Source organism: Bos taurus, chromosome 6, assembly GCF_002263795.3.
Source record: "Bos taurus isolate L1 Dominette 01449 registration number 42190680 breed Hereford chromosome 6, ARS-UCD2.0, whole genome shotgun sequence".
Classification (NCBI taxonomy): domain Eukaryota; kingdom Metazoa; phylum Chordata; class Mammalia; order Artiodactyla; family Bovidae; genus Bos; species Bos taurus.
The window spans coordinates 102,432,490-102,460,095 of record NC_037333.1 but is presented as its reverse complement, the minus strand read 5'-3'; the positions used below and the strand labels follow the sequence as shown (position 1 = coordinate 102,460,095).

Below are 27,606 nucleotides of genomic sequence, written 5' to 3'. Positions count from 1 at the left end.
ATCAGAATTTCATGAGGACAATGAAGCTGAAGATTCAGGGCCCTCACGTGTACCGCCTCTTCCAGAACTCTGAAATATATTCACATGTTATATGATTTTACGAAATCCAAAAAAGTAAGATATTTTACCCACAATTAGTGAAGAGTTCTGTCTTCCTCCTCCCTGACTTTCCCTTATGTTCAATGCCGTTGCCACAGGCACTTCTGGGGTGAAATGAAGATACCTTCCGTTCACGGTCAGTTCCATATTCAGTGAAGTTGCTGCCAGCTCTCCCAGTGTAGAAACCGCTTCCTGGGACACCCTCACCATTGTTGTTGTTGTTATTGTTTAGTTGCCAAGTTGTGTCCAGCTCTTCGGACTTCAAGGTCTTGCAGCCTGCCAGCTCCTCTGTCCATGGGATTTCCCAGGCAAGCATACTGTGGTGGGTTGCCATTTCCTTCTCCAGGGGCTCTTCCCCACCCAGAGATCAAACCAACATCTCCTGCACTGGCAGGCACTGGCAGGTGGATTCTTTACCACTGAGCCACCCTTACCATACAGGCACTGTGCCAACTCACCTGGCATGGTGAGGTTGGAAGGATACAGCCAGTTCAAGAAATGAACCTCTCACATTGCAATTGGCACCAGAAGCACGTGGGTTGTTAATGAGAAACAGGTTTGAAATCTATGGAGACAAGACTTAGCCTGCAAAATTGATTCCAACATCAGACATGCAAAAAAGCAGTGAAGGAATCAGTTCTCATCTACACCTTGTCAAAGCAGAAGTTCACCTCTGTCAATAGTATACTCAGTGATGCAGTATATACACAGTTATAAAGACTCAGACATTATTTTTTCTTTTTTATGAGAATGGCATACTAAATTTCAACTGCAACTTGGCCGGAAGTTTAGCTTTTTGTTTTAAGTGAGAAATTACAAACCCCTGATTTGATTTTTATATAAAGCATAGCTTGTTTTATAATGTGAATGTGTTTAATAGATAGGAAAAGTTAAGATAAGTATCTACATTTAAAATAAATAAAAATGTTAACAGTTTACTTCTTTGCAAAAGCAGTTAGGATGAGAATAAAATAAATTGAACTTAATCTAATCTCAAGATTCAGATCAGATCAGATCAGTCCCTCAGTCATGTCCGACTCTTTGGGACCCCATGAATCACAGCACGCCAGGCCTCCCTGTCCATCACCAACTCCCGAGTTCACTCAGACTCACGTCCATCGAGTCAGTGATGCCATCCAGCTATCTCATCCTCTGTCATCCCCTTCTCCTCTTGCCCCCAATCCCTCCCAGCATCAGAGTCTTTTCCAATGAGTCAGCTCTTCGCATGAGGTGGCCAAAGTACTGGAGTTTCAGCTTTAGCATCATTTCTTCCAAAGAAATCCCAGGGCTGATCTCCTTCAGAATCGACTGGTTGAATCTCCTTGCAGTCCAAGGGACTCTCAAGAGTCTTCTCCAAAGTTTAAAAGCTTCAATTCTTCAGCCTCAGCCTTCTTCACAATCCAACTCTCACATCCATACATGACCACAGGAAAAACCATAGCCTTGACTAGATGAATCTTTGTTGGCAAAGTAATGTCTCTGCTTTTGAATATGCTATTTAGGTTGGTCATAACTTTCCTTCCAAGGAGTAAGCATCTTTTAATTTCATGGCTGTGATCACCATCTGTAGTGATTTTGGAGCCCAGAAAAATAAAGTCTGACACTGTTTCCACTGTTTCCCCATCTATTTGCCATGAAGTGATGGGACCAGATGCCATGATCTTCGTTTTCTGAATGTTGAGCTTTAAGCCAACTTTTTTACTCTCCTCTTTCACTTTCATCAAGAGGCTTTTGAGTTCCTCTTCACTTTCTGCCATAAGGGTGGTGTCATCTGCATATCTGAGGTTATTGATATTTCTCCCAGCAATCTTGATTCCAGCTTGTGTTTCTTCCAGTCCAGCATTTCTCATGATGTACTCTGCATAGAAGTTAAATAAACAGGGTGACAATATACAGCCTTGACGAACTCCTTTTCCTATTTGGAACCAGTCTATTGTTCCATGTCCAATTCTAACTGTTGCTTCCTGACCTGCATACAAATTTCTCAAGAGGCAGACCAGGTGGTCTGGTATTCCCATCTCTTTCAGAATTTTCCACAGTTTATTGTGATCCACACAGTCAAAGGCTTTGGCATAGTCAATAAAGCAGAAATAGATGCGTTTCTGGAACTCTCTTCCTTTTTCTATGATCCAGCGGATGTTGGCAATTTGATCTCTGGTTCCTCTGCCTTTTCTAAAACCAGCTTGAACATCAGGAAGTTTATGGTTCACATATTGCTGAAGCCTGGCTTGGAGAATTTTGAGCATGACTTTACTAGCGTGTGAGATGAGTGCAATTGTGCGGTAGTTTGAGCATTCTTTGGCATTGCCTTTCTTTGGGATTGGAATGAAGACTGACCTTTTCCAGTCCTGTGGCCACTGCTGAGTTTTCCAAATTTGCTGGCATATTGAGTGCAGCACTTTCACAGCATCATCTTTCAGGATTTGGAATAGCTCAACTGGAATTCCATCACCTTCACTAGCTTTGTTCGTAGTGATGCTTTCTAAGGCCCACTTGACTTCACATTCCAGGATGTCTGGCTCTAGGTCAGTGATCACACCATCGTGATTATCTGGGTCATGAAGATCTTTTTTGTACAGTTCTTCTGTGTATTCTTGCCATCTCTTTGATTAGATTAACTGTAAAATCTTTTTCAGATCATACCAAAAACAACAATTAAGAAAAAGTGATAAATTTCAAATAGAAGTAGCTAGTAGGTGTTTAGATTACTTGAAAAATCTAAATAATAAAGAAAGGTGAATTATTGAAGAATGTTTTAGATTTTGTTTTTGCTGATTTGACATCTACAAAGATATACAGTAAATATAATGAGGAGGTGGACATCAAACTTATTCATGTGTCACCAATTCAGAGTATTTACAATCAATCACTGCATAGGCACATTTTTGATGAACTGAAATCTTTATGGTCATAAATGAAAGAAACATGAGAGATGTTTTCCTAGATTCGACAGTATTTTAGGTTGAAATGTGTCCTTTTAAAATTCATATAAGACTTTCCTGGTGACTCAGTGATAAAGAATCCACTTGCAACACAGGAGACATGGAGATGTGGGTTCAATCCCTGAGTCAGGAAGATCCCCTGGAGAAGGAAACGGAAACCCACTCCAGTATTCTTACCTGGAAAATCCCTTGGACAGAGAAGCCTGATAGGCTATAGTCCATGGGGTCGCAAAAGAGTCGACATGAATGAAAGACTTAATCACCACCAAAATTTACATTGGAAGGTTGTTGCTGAGCCATGAAAGACACCAGGATTCTTGGCCTCTGGTGGAGAGAAATTCAATCTGGGGCCAGTGACAAGGCTTCATCTCTCAGAGCTTTTGTGTAATAAAGTTTTATTAAAGTATAAAAGAGAGTAAGTTTCTGACATGGACATTAGAAGTGGGCAGAAAGAGTGCCCTCCTGCTAGTCTTTAGCCAGATGTTTTGTCTGTTAGAAAGTTATTAATCAGATAAGAGAGATACCTCAAGGCTGACAGAGTTTCACCAGGCCCCTCTGCCACAATATGCATTTTTGAGATAGGATGGCATGAGGTGTATCATCCCGCAGCCATAAAACATTTGATATGAATACTGATTTATTAAGCTATTATCCGCCCAAGGTTTGAGAAAATAAAAAATGTTAGTCTCAGGTGGAACGATTTTGAAGAAAGGCCAAGTCCAAGGCAAATACACAGTTTCATTAACATAGCTTAAGAAAAACAATTCCAGAAGAAAAATTGCAGTGGTTAGCTCAAGGTTTGAAAGGAGTTAAGTTCAAGTGGAAACAGGTGTCATCATGGCAACACAGACTTTCAAGAGAAATCTCCTTTTAATTTTGTATAGAGAAGGAAAAAAAAAAAAAACCTGACACTTGGAATTTGTTTCCTCCTGCCACTTCAGGAGAGAGAAAAAATGTCTGACCCTTGCAGCCTGTTTCCTCCGTTTGGAGACCCCTGGCCTTCCTGCCTGTTACCCTCTCAATATGTTGAAATCCTAACACCCACTACTGCAGAATATGACTACATTTGGAGGTAGAGCCTTTAAAGAGGTGATTAAGTTAAAATAGGGTCACTGGGGAGAGCCCCAACTCAACCTGCCTGGTGTCCTAATAAGAAGAGGCGATTAGGACACAGACGACAAAGACCAAGGGGCCACCTTGGGAAGACGCAGCAGGAAGGCAGCCGTCTACAGGCCAAGAGGAAATGCCTCAGGAGAAGCCAAGCCTGCCAACACCTTAATCTTGGACTTACAGCCTGCAGAAATATGAGAAAATAAATTTCTGTTGTTTAAGCTACCCCATCTGTGATGTTTTGTTATGACAGCCCTGGAAAACTAACACAGACAGCAATTTAAAAGTTTCATTTCAGTTTCAGACAGCCACACTAGGGAATTAATAAACATATTTTATGGCATTTTTCATGTTTGTGAGATTGTCAACTTTTAAAAATTTGTTATGCTTTTCTGATTCTGTGGAGAAAAACTTCTTACCTAATTTTGTATTATTTTTCTTAAAAAGAAGTCTAAAATTTTACAAGCTTCAGGCTCCACACCACCTGGCCTTCACTGGAGGCTCAGTGGTAAAGAATCTGCCTGCAATGCAGGACACGCAGGAGGCATGGGTTCAACCCCTGGGTTGGGAAGATCCCCTGGAGAAAGAAATGGTAACTAGCGCCAGTGTTCTTGCCTTGAGAATCCCATGGACAGAGGAGCCTGGAGAGCTACAGTCCCTGGGGTCACAAGAGTCGGACATGACTGAGCGACTAAACAACAACAAGAGGTAACTCAGCCCAGGTTGAGAGTTGCCGTCCTGTGAGGCTAGGGGTGTCATGCTTTGGGCGCTTTACAAAGGGTGGGTCATCGCTGATTATGGGCTATGGTATCAGTTTAGTGAATCCCAATCAGCACTGGCTTTTTTTTCCTCAACATTTTTTAACAGCTTTATTTCAGCATGATTGATTAGGTCAATTTAGAGTGCTTATTCAGAATATTCTCAACAGATGGAAACTGGCTGATTATCAACATTATACTGTTTTGCTTGCTTTATTGAAGTATAGTTGATTTACAATGTTGTGTTAATTTCTTCTGTATGCCTAAGTGATTCAGTTATGCATATATGTACATCCTTTTTTATATGCTTTTCCATATGGCTTATCACAGAATATTAAATATAGCTCCCTGTGCTATACAGTAGACCTTATTGTTTATCCACTTTATTTATAATAGTATGCATCTGCTCACCCCAAACTCCCATTCTATTCCTTTCCCACCCCCTTGGCAACCACAGGTCCCAATCAGCATTGTTTTAATAGGATGGAATGTGTGAGCCTGCACCACCAGGTTAATGGTTTCAGTTACTTCTATTTCGTTTCGTAGTTACAGGATCTACACTGCCCCCACAGGACCCATTTCTTATGTGTTTAACTATTTATAAATAGCCTACCTTACTTATATCTTAGGGATAACTTTATTATTGGACCTGTGGGGGAAAATTCAAGATATAGAAATTATGAGCTCCCCAAATTTTTTTTCCCAAGGGATGGTGATTGTGGGGTGTGTGTGTGTGTGTGTGTGTGTGTGTGTGTATGTGTGTTTTCAAATCCTGGAAATACTAAAATAGCTGTAGAAAGAGGAAAGGAAACTTGAGACTAAAAAAAAATTATTGTTTTACTATGCAAAGTGGTAAGGAAAGGCAATAGGAGTTTGGAAAGGTTTCCTTCCATGTAAGCAACAGTTTCCATCTGTGTGCTTGAGAAGGAAGTAATAACCGCAGACGAAAGAACGTGGTAGGAAAGGGAACGGTGTGACATTTGTAAGGCACAAAGACCGAGTTCTTTCTACTCAAAATAAAATGCTTAAGTGATGCTGTCTGGCAAAGCCCACTGATGCTTATAATGTGCTTATACCTGGATGTCTTTGTTTCCTGGAGGCTCTAAAAATAAAAGGACATATTCTACGCGGCATTTAGACTTAGTCATCAACTCACCGGACTGTTTTCACTAAGAACCTGCTGCCCTTTAGTTTGGACAGCAGTGAATCATCTTTTCTTCCAGCATTCGTGAGCTGATTATCATGAGCTTAGAAGACCTTCAAAATTTAATTCTGCATGCCTCAACAAAGATCCCATGTGTAGTAAATAAGACCTAATGCAGCCAATTTTTTAAAAAATCACCCCATAGCCAGCTCTCCTTCTTCTTCACTTCATTTATATCCTAGAATTTATCATCAGCTTAAAAATTATATACAGTGGCTTCATGAAGACAGAGACTTGGTTTGTTTGCTGCTATATCCCTATGCTATATGCCAGGCAGTAGGAACTCAATAAATGTGTGTGTAATGAATAAGTGAGTGAATGAGGACTTTTACTGTTGTTATGTATCATGTCTATATAGCAGATTTTATTGTGGACTTGAGCTAATGGAGGTTATCTACACCAGAGCTCAGAACAGGAAACCACTTAAAAGGGACCTCTTAACATCTCTATTTTCCAAGCTCCTGGGAAATCCCCCACAGGGGAATTTCTCACAAGACTTTCTCTTCAGACCATGTTTGTGACTTTCTTGGAACTTCTTTCCCCTTCTCTTTCAGACTCCATCTTGTTCCAGGTGCCAGGCTCTTGTTGCTCCCGAAACTGATCAACCAGGACTATTTCTGCACACTCAAAAGCCCAGTTGTTGTGTCTCCAACAGTAGGTGCATGACACTTGTTAAATCGTGATCCTTGATCCATGGCACAGGACATGACCTTGGACCAGGCATGGCCTTTTTTTTTTAACTTACTTACATGTTTGCTTGTCAAACAATAAATGCCTGTATACGTATTAATGGGCTTCCCTAGTAGCTCAGCTGGTGAAGAATCTGCCTGCAATGCAGGAGACCCAGATTCAATTCCTGGGTCGGGAAAATCCCCTGGAGAAGGGATAGGCTACTCATTCCAGTATTCCTGGGCTTCCCTGGTGGCTCAGATGGTAAAGAATCCACCTGTAATGTGGGAGATCTGTGTTTGATTCCAGGGTTGGGAAGATCCCCTGGAGGAGGGCATGGCAACCCACTCCAGTATTCTTGCCTGGAGAATCCCCATGGACAAAGGAGCCTGGCAGGCTATAGTCCATGGGGTCACAAAGAATCAGACACAACTGAGCAGCTAAGCACTAAGCACACATATGTATTAATACTACTAACATGAAAATGAGAGCATTCAGCATTTCTAACAGACACTTACGTTCTCTTTCCTTTCCTGTACCCTGCCTCTCTGCACTGCAGGTCACAATCTGGCAACTTCTATTATTCCCCTAGCCTTTTAGAAGGACAGTTTCACCACAACACAGATATTTCTTAAAATAACTTTGGGTAGTTCTAGTCATAACTTTAAAAAAAATACCAGATATTGTGGTTATATCTAATCTTTAGTGGTTTACTTTTTACTCAAATTATATTCCTCGGATACATTTACATTCACTTTCTTTTGGAGTAAAATATTTCACTGTCTGAACATACCACTAATTATCAGTTCTATCGCTGGGTGTAGGGATTTTCCTTAGTTTTTGCTATTTCAAATAGAACGCTTCTGTGAACACTCTTGTGAGTGTGTCTCCTAATATATGTGCAAGAATTTCTTTGGGGTATATATCCTGGAGTAAAGTTATTCATCATTGGTTATATGAATCTCCAACTTTAAAAGATAATGCCAAAAATAAATAAATAAATAAAAGATAATGCCGAATTATTTTCTGAAGTAGTCGAACCAATTTACACTACTGACCAGCAAAGTATAAGCTAGGCTATTCAGGCACATTCTCTCCAATATTAAATGATATTAGATGTCTTCAATTTACAAATGAATTGGGTTTAAAATTGTATCTCATTGCAGTCTTCTTTTTAGGCTGTAGATGTCCCTTTCATATGCATGCATGCTCAGTCCTAAATTGTGTCCAACTCTTTGCTACCCCACGGACTGTAGCTCACCAGGCTCCTTTGTCTATGGGATTTTCCAGGCAAGAATGCTGGAGTAGATTACCATTTCCTCCTCCAGGAAATCTTCTCAACCCAGGGATCGAACCTGAGTCACCTTCACTGCAGGCAGATTCCTTACTGCTGAGCCACCAGGGAAGCCCTCCCTTATATATATTTACTATCAATTCTTTGCCAAGGTGTTGCAATTATTTTGTTTCTATTTTTCTTTTTCACTTTCTTAAAGATATCTTTCAATACACAAAAATTTTCAGTTTAATATGTGAAATTTATTTTATGAGAGAAATCTGCTCTTATAAATATTCAAGGGGTAGCCTTAAAAGATAATAATAAGGAAAATCTCCTTCAGACTGTAGACCTGAACATCCACTTTCGGTGAAGAAAGAAGCAGTGAAGGTTAGAATATACAGGACCCACGATCAGTGGCAGATGCTTGGCCCGCTGGTCAGGGACCATGTTAGTTTCCTGGAGCTGCCATACAAATTGCCACAAATTGGGTGGCTTTTTTTAGACATATTTCTTCATAGTTAAGGTGGCCAGAAGTCTGAAATCAAGGTATCATCAGGGTCGGTTCCTTTGGAGGCTCTGAAGAAGAAACCATCCCACGCCTCTCTCCTGGCTTCTGGTAACTGCCAGGAATCTCTGGCATTCTTTGGCTTCAGACTCATCACTCCAGTTTCTGCCTTTATTATGACATCACCTTCTCTCTGTACCTCTGAGTGTCCTCTCCTTAATAAGAGCACCAGTCATTGCCTTAGGGCCCACCCTGATGTCATCTCAAGATTTTTAACTAGTTACATCTACAAAGATACTATTTTCAAATCAGATCACATTCTAAGGTTCTAGGTAAACATGAATTTTTGAAGGAATCTGTTAAATCCACTACAAGGCCTCAGAAAGATTAGACTATCAGGGAAAAAGAAAGTCCAGGAAACAGATATATCGCTGGACATGAGAGAACGACCATGAAGTATGAAGAGCTTCATAACACCCACCCAACAGCACCAACGTAGAAGAGGCTTCAAACAACCAAGGAGACAAAATGCTGAGCCATTTCCTGGCCAATCACAACGATTGTCATTCTCTGCCACCACACCTACTGCCAGCACTGTGGGCAAGTGAGTGGAGTGGCTTTATGTCAGGGAGAAAGGCTATGCATGTGCCCAGTGTAGAGTCCTATTCACTAAGACTGACGTAGCCACTGCCCGTGCCAAATGTACAAACCGCAAGCAGGAGAAACCAACACTAAGGCTCCATTTAGCATCTTGCTTACAATGTAGATACCTGGGTTCAGGCCCCGGGTTGGGAAGATGCCCTGCAGAAGGGTATGGCTACCCACTCCAGTTTTCTTGCCTGGAGAATTCCATGGACAGAGGAGCTTGGCAGGTTACAGTCCGTAGGGTCTCAAAGAGTTGAGCAACTAACACTTTCACTTATCTCACTCAATAAATTGTGTTGGGACTTCCCTGGTGGTCCAGTGGTTAAGACTTCACGTTCCAATGCAGGGAGTGCAGGTTGGATCCCCGTTTGGGGAGTTAAGAGCTTCCCAGGTGGCACTAGTGGTAAAGAACCCATCTGCCATTGCAAGAGATATAAGAGACACAGGTTCCATCCCTGGGTCTGGAAGATCCCCTGGAGAAGGGAATGGCTACCCATTCTAGTATTCTTGCCTGGAGAATCCCATGGACAGAGGAGCCTGGCGGGTTACGGTCCACAGGGTCACAAAGAGTTGGACTAGACCTGAAGCAATTTAGCATACACGTACATAGGGAACTAAGATCCCACATGTCTCCTGGTCAAGAAAAAACAAAACATAAGACAGAAACAGCATTGTAACAAATTCAATAAAGACTTTATAAATGGTTCACACAAAAATAAATAAATTGTGGAAATTGCTAGAAATCATTTGGATTCTATCTAATTTATTATTTTTAAGAGCCACACAGTACTCCAGGGTTCCAAGGCTGTTCCTACTATGGCCTCCCTTCACATGACAGCACTGTATTAAATTCCTCTTGTGGCAGGAGAGTGGACCAAGCAGCCAAGAGCAATAGCCAGTGAGGACACCTGAGAAGAGCTCCCCCCGCATCAAACAACATTCTTCCTCTTCTGCTCCAATTTCATGTTACCTATCTACATTTAATGGGCTTCCCTTGTGGCTCAGCTGTTAAAGAATCCACCTGCAATATGGGAGACCTGGGTTCGATCCCTGGGTTGGGAAGATCCCCTGGAGAAGAAAAAGACTACCTACTCCAGTAGCCTGGAGAATTCCATGGACTATATAGACCATGGGGTCACAAAGAGTCTACATTTAAGAGCTCGGAGCATTGAATTTCTTCAGCTGGTTAAGTTGAATTTTGGGAACTGACTTATGTATTTTAAAGCCATTTGGGGCCGCAAATCAATAAAGCTCCTGTTCTCCCAAATAAATGATGAAAACAGAGAAACTGAGAACCTTCCCAGGAGACTTGGCCCTAAGGCAACAGTGCTCAAAAAGTTAGCTGCACAAACATTCTCGGGGTCATTGTACATAGAGGAAGGTCAAAAGCAAGTATCCAAATTCTGGCGTGAAAGTTCACGTAGGTCCTTTTGGAAGATCACTATATATGCACAGTTTTCTTCCTGATAAGCCTCTGATGGACACACGCTCGGCTGACTTCCAGCTGTCCATGGAGAAGCAGCTGCTGCTGCAGGATGTCCTTACATGGCATGCGTTTCCTGTTGTCCCCAAGAGGAGTCTGCCGGGACACAGCCAGGCAAGTGGTACTTGCCATTTCCTGGAAGACAACCACAGGCCAACTCTGTAATTACTCAGAGGCCCCGTCTAAGCACCACAGCAGTAATCAGGCATCGGTCACCAGAAGCAAAGACGTATTGGGCTCTGGGTAGACATGTTGGTCGGGGAGGGTGAAGGGTCCAAACCGCACCTGGTCAGATCCTATCAGTAAAGTGATCCCCCCACAGATGCTGTAAGAAATATTTCTACACACAGCGGTTAACTACCACCTCAGACTGCCCTGCTATCCAGAACACGTGAGTGGGGGCAACATTTCATGGAAGTGTACGAAGACGTCTGGAATGTTTAGAGACTGCCGTTTGTATTGGCAACAAATCCTGTACTAGGTTAAGCTAAGTAGTTTTGCAGCTGCTTTGTCTTGCATAACTGGATCTCAGATTAAAAAATCACTGGTCTACCAGCTATCGGCTGGTTTTAAACAACTTCGAGGAAGACTCCACCAACAGTTTTATTTCCCTGAATGCAACAAGCAGGATACTAGTTATGGTTGCCATCAGCATCTGTAATTTCATAACATACAAATTCTGATGCCATGTCTAAAATATGAGGCTATTTGTAACCACCTCCCTTGGAAGTTGTAACCATTTGTTACCATAAATAATAATTCAAACTGCCTTCTAAAGCACAGCTACTGGGAATTCCTTAGCGGTCTAGTGGTTAGGACTCTGAGCTTCCACTGCCGGGGTCATAGGTTCGATCCCTGGTCCAGGTGTCCAAAAAAGAAAAAAAATTTAAATAAAGCATACCTACTTATTTTATTAAAAACTAAATTATTGTACACGATTTGATTTTTAGTGTCTCAAGAAATTTCTGTAAACTTTCAGAAGTGGTTTTCAAACTTTATCCCAGAAACTCTCTATAAGAAATCTTCCCAGAGGTATAAACAGATAAAAGTGGAACTACTCTAATTAAAGCATTTCCTCCTCTCCTCGCTTTCTTGTTGTTCAGCCGCTGCGTCACGTCCAGGCACATTCTTTACCGTCTCAGCCACCAAGGAAGCCCAAAGTGTGCAATAGCCATTTCTTGAAGGGGTATGACCTGGAACTGGCACACTATCACTTCTGCTGCCATTCCATTGTCAAGAACTTAGTCATAAGGGCACAGCTGGCTGCAGGTGAATTTCGGAAATAGAGTCTCCAGCTGAAAAGCAGAGTCTCCAGCTATGACTCAGGAGTTTTAATATTAAAGGAAAAGGGGCAGAATAGATATTTGTAGACAACTCATCATCTCTCTTGCAATGACTAGTGATTCCTCAATTATAACCAGCTCCCCATCCCTTTCATTATTTCCAGTATGTCACCAAGTCCAAGTCCAAAGGAAATGACCTGGAAAACAGGAACTTCTGCCCTCAAAGATGCTATTCAAATGACAACCCAAGGCATTTCAAGACTGCTTCTAGAGTCAAGAATATGAAGTGCATCCTCTTCCTCTAACGTCTTGCTAACATTCACTAATTTCTGTTGGTAAGTGATTGCTCTTCATTGATAAACAAAAAAATATATAAATGGATAGGAAAGAGCAAGAAAGTTTTTTAAAACTATAAGCAGAAGACTGTTAAAGAGTAAAGTTTATGGGTTTTTTCTTTTCTCCAAACTTGTCACATTGCCTAGTAATAAAACAAAGGTAGATGCAGTGGTTACAATAATAGTAATAGTAGTAATTGTAGTGTCAAATTAGAGAAGATGTCTTTTATGGCACACTTGTTATATGTCAGGTTTTCCCTAACTTATTTGTCTATGCCATTTTGTTGGATCCTTATAAAAGTCCTTTGCAGTAATTTGCCTCTTGAAAATGAAGCAGAAGCAAAGTAAGGTGAAGCATCTTGTCCCAAGTTGCCTAGCAAGTAAGTAACAAAGCCAGAATTTTAATTTTAATGGCTGCCTATAGTATACGTACCTAAGAGCTACCCTTTATTAAGGCACCATGATAGATACTTTGCATATTTATTAGCTCATTCTAGCCTCATATAACCTCTTGGTATTATTCACAGTGGCAAAACTGAGATTAAAAAGGTTAATAACTTTCCTAAGTCACACAGCTCTCAAATAATGGAGCCACAGGACTTCTTTGGTGGTCCAGTGGTTGTGACTCCGTGCTTCCAAAGCAGGGGCACCGGTTTGAACCCTGGTTGGAGAACTAAGATCCCACATGCCTCATGGCACTAATAATAATGGATCCAAGATTTAAGCCCTGGCAGTCTAATTCCTGTCCCCCAGACTAATCCAGAGCTCAGGCTCAGAGCTGTGCTCCCTAGGAGCACCCCTGTCCTGGGGAAGAACGCATAAACTAATATAACCTTATTGTCTTCTAATCCTCTTTCCCTCCTGCCTTCTAATTCAGCCAGTGCACACTGGGATATGAAGTTCAAACAGCTTCCCAGGAGTGAACAGGTGGGTCTGTAACACTAGATTTGTTTTGTCTGATGAGTCATCTTTGTCTTGTGTCTGGTAAAGATGAAGTTGTTTGGTCTCATTGTGGGCCTGAGAGATATTTGAGATCATATCCAGGGATATCTTGAGTTTGTCATCTTTGTCTGATGATAAAAATAAAACCAGATGGCCTGCTGCAGGTATGAGCAAGGAGGTTGGGTGTAGAGATGTGGAAGGTATGAGAGATTCAGTGAGTGACAGGAAATTTTTCAGCCACACCATTGCAATTTCTTGCAAAAATATCCAAGCATTTTCCTGCATCTCAGATACCCATCAAAATCAACCCTCGGAAAATTCATGCAGTGCAATATATATCACCGCTCTGCTCCATCTCTGTCTTCCTTCTGTCCTTGTTTTCAGAGTGTCTTTGAGCTGCCCTCTTGACACTCAGAAGTTCCTCATTAAGCCCCTGCCCTAACTACAACTCTGTACCTAGCTATATTTTAACCAACTCACTCTTTTATTCATCAAATATGAAAGACATGGCTACTGTGAGCTGGGCACAGATCTAGGCTCTTGAGACCCACTAGTGAGCAGAACAAAAATCTAAGCCCTTGAGAAATTTACATTCCAGCAGAGGCAGACCGAAAATAAACACATTGCATCATAAATAAATAAATTACTGGACTTCCCTGGCTGTCCACTGGTTAAGATGCCACCGTACTTCCACTGCAGGGGGCATGGGTTCAATCGTGGTTGGGGAACTAAGATCCCACATGCCACGTGGTACAGCCAAAAAAAAAGAGTGATTATTTAGCTCGTTAAAAGTTTGTAACTGTTGTGTAAAAATGGACAGATGTTGAGCAGGAGAGGAGAGAAGGATCGAGACAGCTGAGGGGTGAAATTAAAGGTGTGGTTTTTGATATTAAATAAAGCATTCAGAAGAGGTCTCCTGGAGGAGAAACTGCAGCAAGGACTTGAGGTTGTCAGAGAATGAGCCAAGTGGATAAGCAAGAAAAGAACATTCCAGGCTTGAGAAAGAGCAAGTACAAAGGCCCTGGGTCAGAGTGTGTCTGAAGGGTTTAAAGAGCAGTGAGGAGGCCTGCATTCCAAAGCAGAGTGATCCTGTGAGGGGAGAGGAGCCCTAGATGAGGTCAACGAGACCATGGTCATCATAGCCTCTGGACCTTGCAGGCCAACACCAGAAATCTAGATGTGAAATGAATGCAAATAGAAAGTAAATCCCATTTCCTCTTGAATTTAATTGATCTAGACAGAAGATTTCTCCTTTTTCAAGTTTACTTCAGATCAGTCACTCAGTCATGTCCAGCTCTTTGCAACCCCATGGACTGCGGTGCACCAGGCTTCCCTGTCTATCACCAACTCCCTGTGAGTTCAAACCCATGTCCACTGAGTTGATGATGCTATCCAACCATCTCATCCTCTGTCATCCCTTTATCCTTCTGTCTTCAATCTTTGCCAGCATTGGGGTCTTTTCCAATGAGTCAGTTCTTCACATCAGGTGGCCAAAGTATTGGAGCTTCAGCTTCAGCATCAGTCCTTTCAATGAATATTCAGACTGATTTCCTTTAGGATGGACTGATTTGATCTCCTTGCTGTCCAAGGGACTCTCAAGAGTCTTCTCCAACACCACCGTTCAAAAGCATCAATTCTTTGACACTTAGCTTTCTTTACGGTTCAACTCTCATATCCATACATCCTTTTTCAAGGAAACATATAAAAACCTAAAAAATAACAGAGTGGGAGGGCCAATGACATTACCAATGCAATTTCCACATCCAAAGTGTTTCCAGTTTGCTAGGAAAGAGCCTTGTACTGGATGCTAGTCACTAATCTCCCTTAAAAACTTTTAGGCAACTTAACTAGAAAGGCACATAAGTGTAAGTGTTAGTCATTCAGTCGTGTCTGACTCTTTGTGACCCCATGGACTAAAGCCCGCCAGGCCCCTCAGTCCATGGAATTCTCTAGGCAAGAATACTGAAGTGGGTTGCCATTCCCTTCTCCAGGGGATCTTCCCAACCCAGGGATCAAACCTGGGTCTCCTGCCTTGCAGGCAGATTCTTTATCGTCTGAGCTACCAGGGAAGCCTGGTACATAAGGCACATAAGTCCATCTTAAAATATATTCTTTTAGTCTGCATAACTCTTTGAGAAGATGTTCTGTATGTTGAAGCTAGAAGGTTCCAACCCTTCAAGTTTGATCTCCATTCATGTAGAAGCCACTGTTACCATGCGTGTTCTATGTCCCAATGAACCTAAGACCTCTAGAAAATTAACAAACAAACAAGGACTTCCTTCTTGGTCCAATGATTAAGAATCCACCTTTCAATACAGGGGACACAGGTTCAAACCATGGTTGGTGAACTAAGATACTGCATGCTATGGATTGCCTGCATGCTACAACTAGAGAATCCTGTGCACTGCTGTGAAGGCCCAGCCAAAGCTTAAAAAAAAATTTTTTTTTAATTAAAAGAAAGAAAATAAAAAAGATTAACAAGCAAACATGATTTCTTCCAATAGAAACTTGACAATTTAGATTTAGTAGACATTAGAAAGTGAAAGTGTTAGTCACTCAGTGGTATCTGACTCTTTGCAACCCCATGGACTGTAGCCTGCCAGGCTCCTCTGTCCATGGGATTCTCCAGGCAAAAATACTGGAGTGGACAGCTACTCCCTTCTCCAGGGGATCTTCCTGACCCAGGGATTGAACCCAGGTCTCTTGCATTGCAGGCAGATTCTTTACTGTCTGAGCCATAAGGTTTAAAGCCACAAACTTCTCTTTTCAGCCCCAAGTTAATATTTAAGTGAAGAGATTCTTTTCTCTGGTTTTCATTTTTTGTGCAATTCGCTATTTACCCATCACTTGAATAGAAAGGATGAGATGGGATCAAACTAATATACATTCAAGGGAAAACATTTACATTAAGACAAAGAAGAGTTTCTTTATCTAAATTTGTCTTGTAAGGACACTATATTTGTTCAGGAAAAAGTGCCGGCAAGCTTCTTGAGTGAAGGCTGAGACCTCAAGGGAATGCTTGAGTAACAGAAGATAGTTGATGAAATAACCACTGAATTAAGGGAGAAGGGATGAGAGGTTGGAAGAAAGCTATCCTTCAGGGAAAGAAAGGGGCCAGGAATGAGGACAGAGAGGAAGGAAAACGCTGGGACAGAGCAGCCACGGAGAGTCCGAAAAACACAAGCACTCTAGCTGTGGGTTTCTTCCATGGATTTCTGCACTCTGTGTCCTGTGACCTTCTCTCTGTGACCCCACAAAGGGACAACAGACATAGAGATTTTAAGTGTCTCTAAATTATTTAAACTTTTTTAAGAAGTCCTGAAGCAATAGAGCCACAAAATCTGGAGACAAGTAATTCTCTCTCTTAACAAAGAGTAATAATTCTCATTGTTAGGGATTTTTAGTGTTTGAATGGTTTACAGCATTTTATGGTCATTACTTCCTCCCAGGGAAGGACGAGATGTGCAGCTGTTATTAACCTAAGTTGCATATGATGACATCACCAAGGCAACAAGAAAGCAAATGGCTTGGGAAGGAAAAAGGAAAACGCTAACCATGTTATAGGGCAGGGTTTTGCAACCTCAGTACAACAAACATTTTGGACAGGAAAATCCTTTGTTGGGATGTTGGGGGTAGAGGGATCCTATCTTTGGCATTGTAGAATGTTTAATAACATCCCTGGCTGATGCAAAGTTGCACTAAGATTTCTATTAGTGCCTTCCCAGTCATGAAAATGAAAAATGTCTCCAGACTTTGCTAAATGAAAAATCCCTCCAGTGGAGACTAGTTGCTATTGTTATTGCTGTTCAGTCACTAAGTCATGTCCAACTCTTTGGGATTCTATGGACTGCAGCATGCCAGGCTCCTCTGTCCTTCACTATCTCCCAGAGTTTGCTCAATTTCATGTCCATTGAGCCAGTGATGCCATCCAACCATCTCATCCTCTGTTGCCGTCTTCTCCTTTTGCCTTCAATCTTTCCCAGCATCAGGGTCTTTTCCAATGAGTCAGCTCTTTACATCAAGTGGCCAAAGTATTGGAGCTTCAGTTTCAGCATCAGTCCTTCCAATAAATATTCAGGGTTGATTTCCTTTGGGATTGACTAGTTGTCAGAGAGTGACCCTATGGTACTATACATAATTCTTAGCTCATGCTCACCCTCAAAGAACAGTCAAAAACAAAAAGGAGTCTGATGATATGTATGTAATTTTGAAAACTATAACTGATTAAAAGGTCAACAGAAATAAAAAAGAAATTTCATAATTCTGCTTAGATGGGATCCAATTAATGCCTTTGCAGTGACCACGTGGATATTTTGCATAGAAAAGACACTATTTTATATAAATTGGTGTTTGCTGATGTGATCAAGAAATGTAATTCATGTAAAAAAAAAAAAAAAAGTATCAATTGCTGAAGGAACCGGAAGGCTGAATATTTTCTTTCCTTGGTCAAAAGGTGAACTTGTCCCTTTCCTTCTTCTTTTTAGTGAAATAAAGACATAGTTTGAAAACACACCTACCCATTTGGCTCAATGGTTAAGTCTTGTCTGGCTGTAGTGTAAAAATAGACATTCCTCTGTCTGAACATGAAAATAGTACTTCCCCAACAAAACCCAAACATCTTCGAGCTGCAAAAGATGTTTACTTTTATATAAAAGACTTTTCCTCTGGTGTTTATTTTGAGATCGTGTAGGTGTTCTAGCAGTGGTAAGCAGGTATATAAGGGTCAGAGGCAAACCTATAAGAGCATGCTTCCTGCAGCAGGTGAGAAAGTTGTGATAGTCACAACTTTCTACATGTTAGGTTGAGAATATATGCCGGTGTAATGGATATCCTCCCCTTATGAAAAGTTGTAGATGCATGAAAATAATAATGATAATTGTAACTAACTGTCTAATCTTTGTGGAACACTTTATACTCATTCATTCATTCAACAGCTATTGAAGACTTACTGTGCACTTTTCAGGCCACAGTGTTTCTCCCTCTGCCATTGTAGGGCAAAATCAGCCATAGTCAAGACATTAAAAAATGAATCCGATTGTGTTCTAAGAAAACTTTATTTACAAAAACAGGGGGTCATAGTTTGTTGACTTCTGAAATAGGGTGAAAGGAACAAGGAGTTCAAGAGGGCCATCAATTTAAAATGAGATGATCAAGGTGAGGCTCAATGAGAAGGTAACATTCTATCAAACACTAGAAGGATTACTCAGCCATAAAAAGGAATGAATTTGAGTCAGTTCTAGTGAGATGGATGAATCTAGAGCCTGTTATACAGAGTGAAGTAAGTCAGAAAGAGAAAAACAAATATCGTATTAATATATTAACACATATAAATGGAATCTAAGGGCTTCCCTGATAGCTCAGCTGGTAAAGAATCCGCCTGCAAGGCAGGAGGTCCCAGTTTGTTTCCTGATCTGGAAGATCCCCTGAAGGGATAGGCTACCCACTACAGTATTCTTGGGCTTCCCTGGTGATTCAGATGGTAAAGAATCCACCTGTAATGTGGGATCCCTGGGTTGGGAAGATCCCCTGGAGGAGGGCATGGCAACCCACTCCAGTGTTCTTGCCTGGAGCATCCCCATGGACAGAGAAGCCTGGTGGGCTACAGTCCATGGGGTTGCAGAGTCGGACAGTACTGAGCGACTAAGCACAGTGCAGTATGGAATCTAAAAAATGGTAGTGATGAATCTATTTGCAGGGCAGGAATAGAGATGAGGATGTAGAGAACAGACTTGCGGACACAGTGGGGGAAGGAGAAGGTGTGACAATTGAGAGAATAGCATTGGCATATATACAGTACCATGCATAAAATAGGTAACTAGTGGGAAGCTGCTATATGGCACAGGGAGCTCAGCTCGGTGCTCCGTGATGACCTAGAGGGGTGGGGTGGGTGGGGAGGAGCCTCAAGAGGGAGGGGATGCATAGATACTTCTGGCTGCTGATACAAGTTGTACAGCAGAAATCAATACCACAGTGCAAAGCAATTATCCTCCAATTAAAAATAAAAGCAAATAGAAGGAGGTGAACAAGTCAGACACTTGGTCATAGACAGGAAGAGCATTCCAGGCAGAGGCAGCAGCAAGTGCCAAAGTCCTGTGGCATCACTGTGTCAGGTGTGTTTAGAAGCTCAGGAAGGAGACTGGTCTCATTAAAACAGAATGAGGGAGTTACTCCATTTCTAACCACTCTCAACTGGTCTCTCCAATTCCTTTTCCTCTTTTCTCCTTTGTTTCCCCCTCGCTTAAATGAAGGGTGTTTTAGAACAGTAAGTGAGGGCTCAGAAAGGGCTTCCCAGGTAGCTCTTATGGTAAAGAACCCACCTGCCAATGCAGGAGACATAAGAGACAGTGATTCAATTTCTGGGTCAGGAAGAGACCCTCGAGGAGAGCAAGGCAACCTGCTCCAGTATTCTTGCCTGGAGAATCCCGTGGACAGAGGAGCCTGGTGGACTACAGTCCATAGGGTTGCACAGAGTTGGACAGGACTGAAGCAACTTAACACACACATGCACGCACACACACACACACACACACACACACACAAGTGTTCAGAAAGGTAGCAACACTGACACATGTTTTGTTTTGTTCCCATGAAAGTCTTGTTTCAACTCAATGCCGAGAACTGGAGTGACCAATTCAAGAACACCAGCCACAGGGGTTTCCTCTAAGACTCTTTCACCAACGCTTTTCTAATCCTCAGCCCAGCTGGCAGAGTGAAGGCTTATAATCAAAAAGCAACTATAGAATACCGCCTTCTTATTCACTCGGCCTGTTTGTTCCTGTGTGTTTTTAAGAGGCTGAGGACGGTAACACTTAACAAAACCAGAAGGCAGGGGTATTATTTCTAAATTGTATATAAACCTGTCTTCTAGGAAGAACTCTCTAATTCTTGATCCTGACGTGCTGCAAAGGAGGAATCACTCGGGATGCCATCAGAGCAAAGCCAATCTGTTCTCAAGCCCACGGGTTCACTCAGAGGGACCTGAACACCTGTGTCTGTGAGTGAAACCCCATGTACACGAGTGAGCCTTGATGGAGTCGTGATACGTGTGTGAGATTGTTTTTCATGTAACGTCTGATGGAGGCAGTTGGTAATGCAATGCAAGTACGGGAATAATGACGTTTAATTTATCCCCCATCTTGTTCCACAAAAACCAAAATGTTTTTGTTGTGAAAAGATGACACACACACAAGATAGAGGGTGAAACAGAAGCCTGGGTGAGCCCAGGGTGGAGTCTACCTGCAGTACAGGAGATGCAGGAGACACTGGTTCCGTCCCAGTGTGGTCAGGAAGATTTCCCTGGAGGAGGGCATGGCAACCCTCTCCGGTATTCTTGCCTGGAGAATCCCATGGACAGAAGAGCCCGGAGGGCTGCAGTCCAGAGGGTCACAGAGTCGGACACGACTAAAGCGACTGGTCACACATGAAAGACCACCCAAACCTCGGTGTCCTCTCAAGCCCGGCCTCATCCCTTCCCCACCTGTATCTACACTTCAGCCCTCCTGGAACTTACCTTCCAGTTGCCAGGATGCACGATGCTGCTCCCTTCGGTCAGGAATGCCAGTGCCCCACCCCTCCAACCCCACCCCTCACCTCAGGCCATTCCTACTCATCCGCAGGTCCAAAGGGCACGTCTGCAAATTAAGTCCAGTCCCCCTTACAAACGTCATGCTATAAAGCTTCCTTTCCTTCATCGCCCTTTTCAGTTTACACACTGACCTGTATGATTAATGAATATCTGTCCCCTCCACTAAGCTGCAGGCTTCACGAGGACAGAAATCCCCTACTTGCACTCCCCATCACAGCTGGCACAGAAGGGGTGCTTCATAGATACCTGTTGGATAAAAGAAGGCTCCCGGCACAGGGAAAGAGAGAAAGATGATACATTAAAGCATTTACAAAGTCATTGAGGAAAAGCAAACAAGTTTTTCAGGCAAAACACAGCTTTTCCTATGTTCTGAGTTTTGAATAAATTTTCTCCCATAGGCCCTCAAAAACAGAGCATTGTGTGAATTTTCAGGCAATATCTTTATGTTGATATAATAATACATTTTAAACAGCTGTCTCTTAAAGTATCCCTAAATATAAGCCTATGCATGCATACAAAGTTGCTTCAGTCATGTCCAACTCTTTGTGACCCTGTGGACTACAGTCTGCCAGGCTCCTCTGTCCACGGGATTCTCCAGGCAGGAATACTGGAGTGTGTTTCCATGCCTCCTGCCGACCTGGGGATCAAACTCACATCTGCCTGCATCTCCTGCATTGCAGGTAGATTCTCTACCCACTGAGCCACCTGGGAAGCCCCATACATATAGAATATATACCCCCTCTTTTTTTTTAATTTTCTTCCCATTTAGGTCACCACAGAGCATTGAGTAGAGTTCCCTGTGCTATACAGTAAGCTCTTATTAATTACCTATTTTATACATTTTGCTTGCAGTGTATATATGTTAATCCCAATCTCCCAGTTCATCCCACCCCACCCCATCCCCTCTTTCATGTCCATATATTTGTCAATATAAACAATTCTTAAGGGGAGCAGAACAAGGTGATCTATGAGTGCAGGTTTCTCAGGGTTCTGGCTTAATGCAAAGGTAACATAACGTCAGCAAAACTGAGAGAGAGGGTTGCTTGTCCTTCAGGTCCTCTTCCCACAAATATTTCTTGCAGTCAGGATTAAAGTGTAAATAGACAGCGGAGAGCTGAAGGTTATATTCTCTGCGAACATAGAAAGGGCAAAGCCACACTCATCCTCTGACCATCAGCTGAAAGGAGCATGATTGTTCAGTTGACTGTTGCTCTGAAGGAAGCATGCGTTCAGCTGGAGAATTCTTCAGTTCCTCTCATTTGTTTGTGAAAGATGACAGTGGTTCATACTCCCCTCTTGTGGCCACTTTCAAGTTTACTGGCTTTCAGGTACACTACAGGAGCATAGTAAGGCAAATGAGAAATCATATTCCTTTTCTCAAGTCAGGTAATCTTAGAATCACCCCATCAGTCATTCTAGAACATCAGACCAATTTTTTTTTAAGTGGCAGGATGTTTAACAGTTTCTTAAAACAACATTTGAGTTAAAACTGGCAGAAGATTTGATGAAAATACATGAGAGGTCTGATCATTCCTTGTGTATTACCCTTCCTTAATTACATTTGGCTTATCTCAATTTGGGCTTCCTGGATGGAGGAATCTGGAGGGTTACAGTCAGACACAACTGAGCGAATTTGCTTTCACTTTCAGGGGAGATAGGGACTTATATACATATAACTGTATCACCTGATGAAAAGTGATAGATTCCAAAGAAAAAAAATAATACTCTCTTCCCCTCTGACACAGGACAATACCAGAGATGGGAAGCGTTAGGGGCACAGTAATATGCTACGTCTCCTGAACCAACACATTCTAGTGCAGGACAAATACGGACAAAGCACTTCCTCTGCATCAGATAATCTAAGCATCTTATCAAAACTAGTATGCTATTCACTCCACACCCATTAGGATGGCTGCTATCCAAAAAGAAAATAACAGAGACTTCCCTGGTGGTTCAGTGGTTAAGACCCTGCAGTCCCAGTGCAGGGGCCCAGGTTCGACCCTTGGTCAAGGAATATCTCACATGCATTGTTGCACAGCCAAAAATAAACTAGTAAATAAATTTTAAAATTTATTTAAATTTTAAATTTTGCAATTCTCTTTTTAAAAAAGAAAGGAAGTGTTTGCAAGGATGTAGGTAAATTGGAATCCTTGTGCACTATTGTTGGGAATGTAAAATGGTATACCTACTGTGGAAAACAGTATGGCCATTCCAGTCCTCAAAAATAAATAAATAAAATTGAATTACCATATCATCCAGCAGTTCTACTTCTGACTACATTACCAAAAAATTCAAAGCAGGGATCAAAGAGATATTTGTATATCCATGTTTATAGCTGTAAAAATAAACAATAATAAAAACGTGGAAATAACCCAAGTGTCCATTGATAGATGCACAGATAAACAAAAATGTGATACAGATGCACAACAGAATATTATCCAGCCATAAAAAGGAAGGGTATTCTGACATCCGTGCTGATGTGGATGAACCTTGAGGACATTGTGCTTAGTGAAATAAGTCAGTCACAAAAAAACAGTTACCACTGTGCAATTCCATTCATATGAGTTACTTAGAGTAGTCAGAATTGTACAGACAGAAAGTAGAATAGTAGTTCCAGGACTCTGAGGGATGAGAAGGGATAGGGGGCTATTGTTTAATGGGTAGAGAGTTTCAGTTTTACATGATGGAGAGTTATGGAGATGGATGGCCTAAAAAGTATTGAAAGTGTTAGTCGCTAAGTTGTGTCTGACTCCTTGCGACCCCATGGACTGTAGCCCGCCAGGCTCCTCTGTCCGTGGGATTTCCCAGGCAAAAATAGTGGAGTGAGTTGCCATTCCCTTCTCCAAGGGATCTTCCCAACCCAGGGATCGAACCCAGTTCTCCTGCACTGCAGGTGAATTCCTTACTGTCTGAAAGTGAAAGTCACTCAATCCTATCCAACTCTTTGCAACCTCATGGAATTCTCCAGGCCAGAATACTGGAGTGGGTAGCCATTCCCTTTGGTCAGTATTTGATGAGCATATAAAGTTTCAGATTTCTGACTTCTCTTTAAAATAGTAAAATGATCTGGCAACACTGAACATTTATTCCCCCATAGGAATAAGAATGCAATAGTAGAACAACAGCTGACCCCTTTTAGATCAGGGGTCCCCAACCTCCAAAATCTAATGTCTGATGATCTGAGGTGGAGCTGATGTAGTCAGAATGTAAATAAGGTGCACAATAATATAATGTGCTTGAATCATCCCCAGACCATCCCCCCACCCTGGTCCATGGAAAAATCGTCTTGCATGAAGCTGGTCCCTGGTGCCAAAAAACGTTAGGGACTGCTGCTTTAGATGGATCATACTTTACAGTTCCCAAGTCCCAAGCACTTCCTCTTGTCTTCCTGACACAGGGCCCAATGTCAGCTGCCAGACGTCATCGTCCCGAGTGTTGCTTTCTTGCCTCTGACCTTCTCTATTCATTCTGTGTCCTTCCTGGCCCTTGTGGGCAATTACACCTGTGAATGTGAGTCCAGAGGGAGAGAAGAGTTGGCTGTGAGGTGACCAGTCCTTCCCATCAGGAAGGTGACCACAGGAATGAAGAAGAAGGTCATGTGCTAAAAATACTTTTCCTGCTGTTTTTTGCTGAATCTCAAACTATTAACATATAACCCAAGAAAAGCTGACAAAATGGAACAAAACACTTATGAAAAATTTGACTACATTTCTTCAGAAAAGCAACTATAATCTTTTCAAAAAGTTTTCTGATCTTGTTCCTTTATATACGTTTTAGAGTAATGAATGCTGTTAGATATTGGAAAAGGTGTATGATTCATTACATATTCTAATGTATTGTCTATAGATTATAAGATAAAATCAAGCATGTACCTGCTGATACTTTTTAAGTTGACCTGTCTTTATACTTAGAAATGTCTCTTAATAGTAGGCTTCCCTGGTGGCTCAGATGGTAAAGAATCTGCCTGCAATGCAGGGAACCTGTGTTCAATCCCTGGGTTGGGAAGATCCCTGAAGGAAATGGCAACCCACTCCAGTATTCTTGCCTGGAGAATTCCATGGATAGAGGAGCCTGGCAGGCTACAGTCCATGGGGTCACAAAGAGATGGACATGACTGACTATCACTCATATATATTAAAGAGTTCAACAGGAAAACATAAATGACTCAGTCTCTCCAACCATGAATTATTATAGTCAACTGAGTGTGTGTGTGTGTGTGTGTGTGTGTGTGCACGTGCTAAGTCGTGTCTGACTCTTTGCAGCCTCGTGTACTGTATTGTAACCTGCCAGTTTCCTCTGTTCATGGAATTTTCCAGGCAAGAATACTGGAGTGGGTTGCCATTTCATACTCTAGGGGATCTTCCTGACTCAGGGATGGAACCCACATCTCCTGTTTGGCAGGTGGATTCTTTACCACTGTGCCACTTGGGAAAGTGATGAAAGTGAAAGTTGCTCTTTCCAACTCTTTGCGGCCCCATGGACTATAGAATCCATGGAATTCTCCAGGCCAGAATACTGGAGTGGGCAGCTGTTCCCTTCTCCAGGGGATCTTCCCAACCCAGGGATAGAATCCAGGTCTCTCACATTGCAGGGAGATTCTCTACCAGCTGAGCCATCAGAGAAGCCCAAGAATAGTGGAGTGGGTACCCTATCCCTTCTCCAGTGGATCTTCCCAACCCAGGAATCAAACCCAGGTCTCCTGCATTGCGGGCAGATTCTTTACCAACTGAGCCACCTGGGCAGCTTCAGTCAATTGATTACACTACAATAAATTGTATGTTTTTAAGCATGAGATGTGCTTTAGTCAATTGTTAAGGCTCTTTAGTCAAGGGTGCAAAACTGATTCTTGGGAGAGGTAAAAAATCCTATTCTTTTTTGTATATAAAACACAAGTATGGATAGAGTACATAAATGCATGTCCAGTGTAGCTATGGTATTACAGTTTCGTGAAGTGAGAAGAGCAGAGGCACTCAGGAAAACAGTTTCAAAGGGCCTTTGGGAGGGTGACAGTAAAGAAGCAACTTCGAGAACTACTAGACTAGAAAGAACAGGCATTGTTCAAATCACCCACTGTGTCTCCACTTGAGGTGCCAGCCAGTTAATGCCAGTGCAGACTCTGCGCTGTTTGTGCTTAGTTGCCCAGTCGTGTCCGATTCTTTGAGACCCCACGGACTGTAGCCAGCTAGGCTCCTCTGTCCATGAGATTCTCCAGGCAAGAACACTGGAGTAGGTTGTCATGCCCTCCTCCAGGGGGTCTTCCCAACCCAGGGATCGAACCCAGGTCCCCTGCATTGCAGGTGGATTCTTTACCATCTGAGCCACCAGGAAGGCCTTCTGATCAGTCCTGATCAGGCTTTCTCATCATTTGCTAGAGATGGAGCCTCAGTTGTAGCACTGCCAACACTCACGTGTACAACCAAGGCACGTGACACCTCTCTAACAACCCCAGTGCTCTTCCACGACTGAATTGTTGACAAAAACACAAATGCATTTGCTCAAAACCAAGAAGAAAACACAAGCAGTGGAGCACATTTCCAGAACAGGATTGAATTATTACACAAACATGACTTCTTAGTCGAAAACATCTTGCTCTGGGAACTTGACAGTACAGCCAAAAACACATCAGACAGATTTAGAGGAGGGCGGCCTTTGGCTAAGAACAGCAAAATGACCTCACCCCTGAGATGGCCTGAGTATAAACTTCAGTCCTGGTGAACAAGACACATCCTGTGAGTCAAATGCACAGAAATATGAAGTCCAGCTGCACCTCACTTGGACAAGAGATCCAAACACCAAATGTTTGATAGATTGCGTTGTGTGTCTAGCCCAAAGTGGGATCAGGATGAGAGCAGCTCCATGGCTCACACTGCTAGTACAGGGCCACCCAGATTCCCCCAAACTCAATGAGGGCTCTGTCTGAGAAAAGACAACAATCCAGGCCTCCACAGATGGATGTGAGCAGCTGCTGTGTTTGTAGAGCTTAACTGAAAGGATGTGTTTTATCCCTCTGCCTGAAAGCCATTATCCTTCAGAGGGTTTATTAGCAGTTTTTGTGAAAAGAGAGGGCGTTCTAATCTCTATTGCAGAAGGCTCCATGACACTTCCAGCAGCATCCAGCTTCCTTATTGGTGGCTTCACCATTCATTTATTCCCTAAATAAATCCACCACGGTTTATTATTATTATTATTATTAATGTATTGCTCCTATTCCAGTCATGCATTAGACAAAGCATTATGCAGACATCATCTCTTCCTCAAAGTTACCCTATGAGGTAGGTATTGGGTTGGCCAAAAAGTTCTTTGGGGTTTTTCTGCACCATCTTATGGAAAAACTTGAGCTACCTTTCGGGGAAACCCATTATTATTAACATCTTCATTTGACAGATGGGGACCTGAAGACACAGAGAGGTTAAGTAACTCCCTCAAGGTCACACAGCTAGCAAGGAGCTAGGACTTGAAGTCAAGTCTGTCAGACTCATCTATTCTCTACTGTACTTCATCCTGGGAGAAGGGTTTCCAATACATGCTCCATCACCTGAGAGCCGGATTGGTATAAATCATATTGAGAGGTAGTAGAACTTGTTTTTGGTGATATTCAATCACATCAGTGATTAGAAATATCCTGTACCTTTTTAATGTCCTTTGATAATCTGGCATCTGATAGGGAAGTCAGCACAAAAGATTGAAGGTAGAAGAAAATGACAGGCATTGAATTTCAACTTTTAATGTCCTTCAATTTAGAATTTACCAATTCTGAGTCAAATCACTGG

At 42.2% G+C, this 27,606-nt stretch overlaps 1 long non-coding RNA gene across 1 annotated transcript; it reads left to right on the top strand.

Moving 5' to 3' along the window:
- The first annotated feature begins 4,651 nt into the window (after positions 1 to 4,651).
- LOC104968931 (uncharacterized) lies at positions 4,652 to 27,048 on the top strand. Its single transcript, XR_001500532.3, has 6 exons — positions 4,652 to 4,859; positions 6,668 to 6,771; positions 12,139 to 12,309; positions 13,187 to 13,236; positions 20,120 to 20,245; positions 24,234 to 27,048. It is a non-coding gene; the product is annotated as an uncharacterized lncRNA (long non-coding RNA).
- The last annotated feature ends 558 nt before the right edge of the window (positions 27,049 to 27,606 follow it).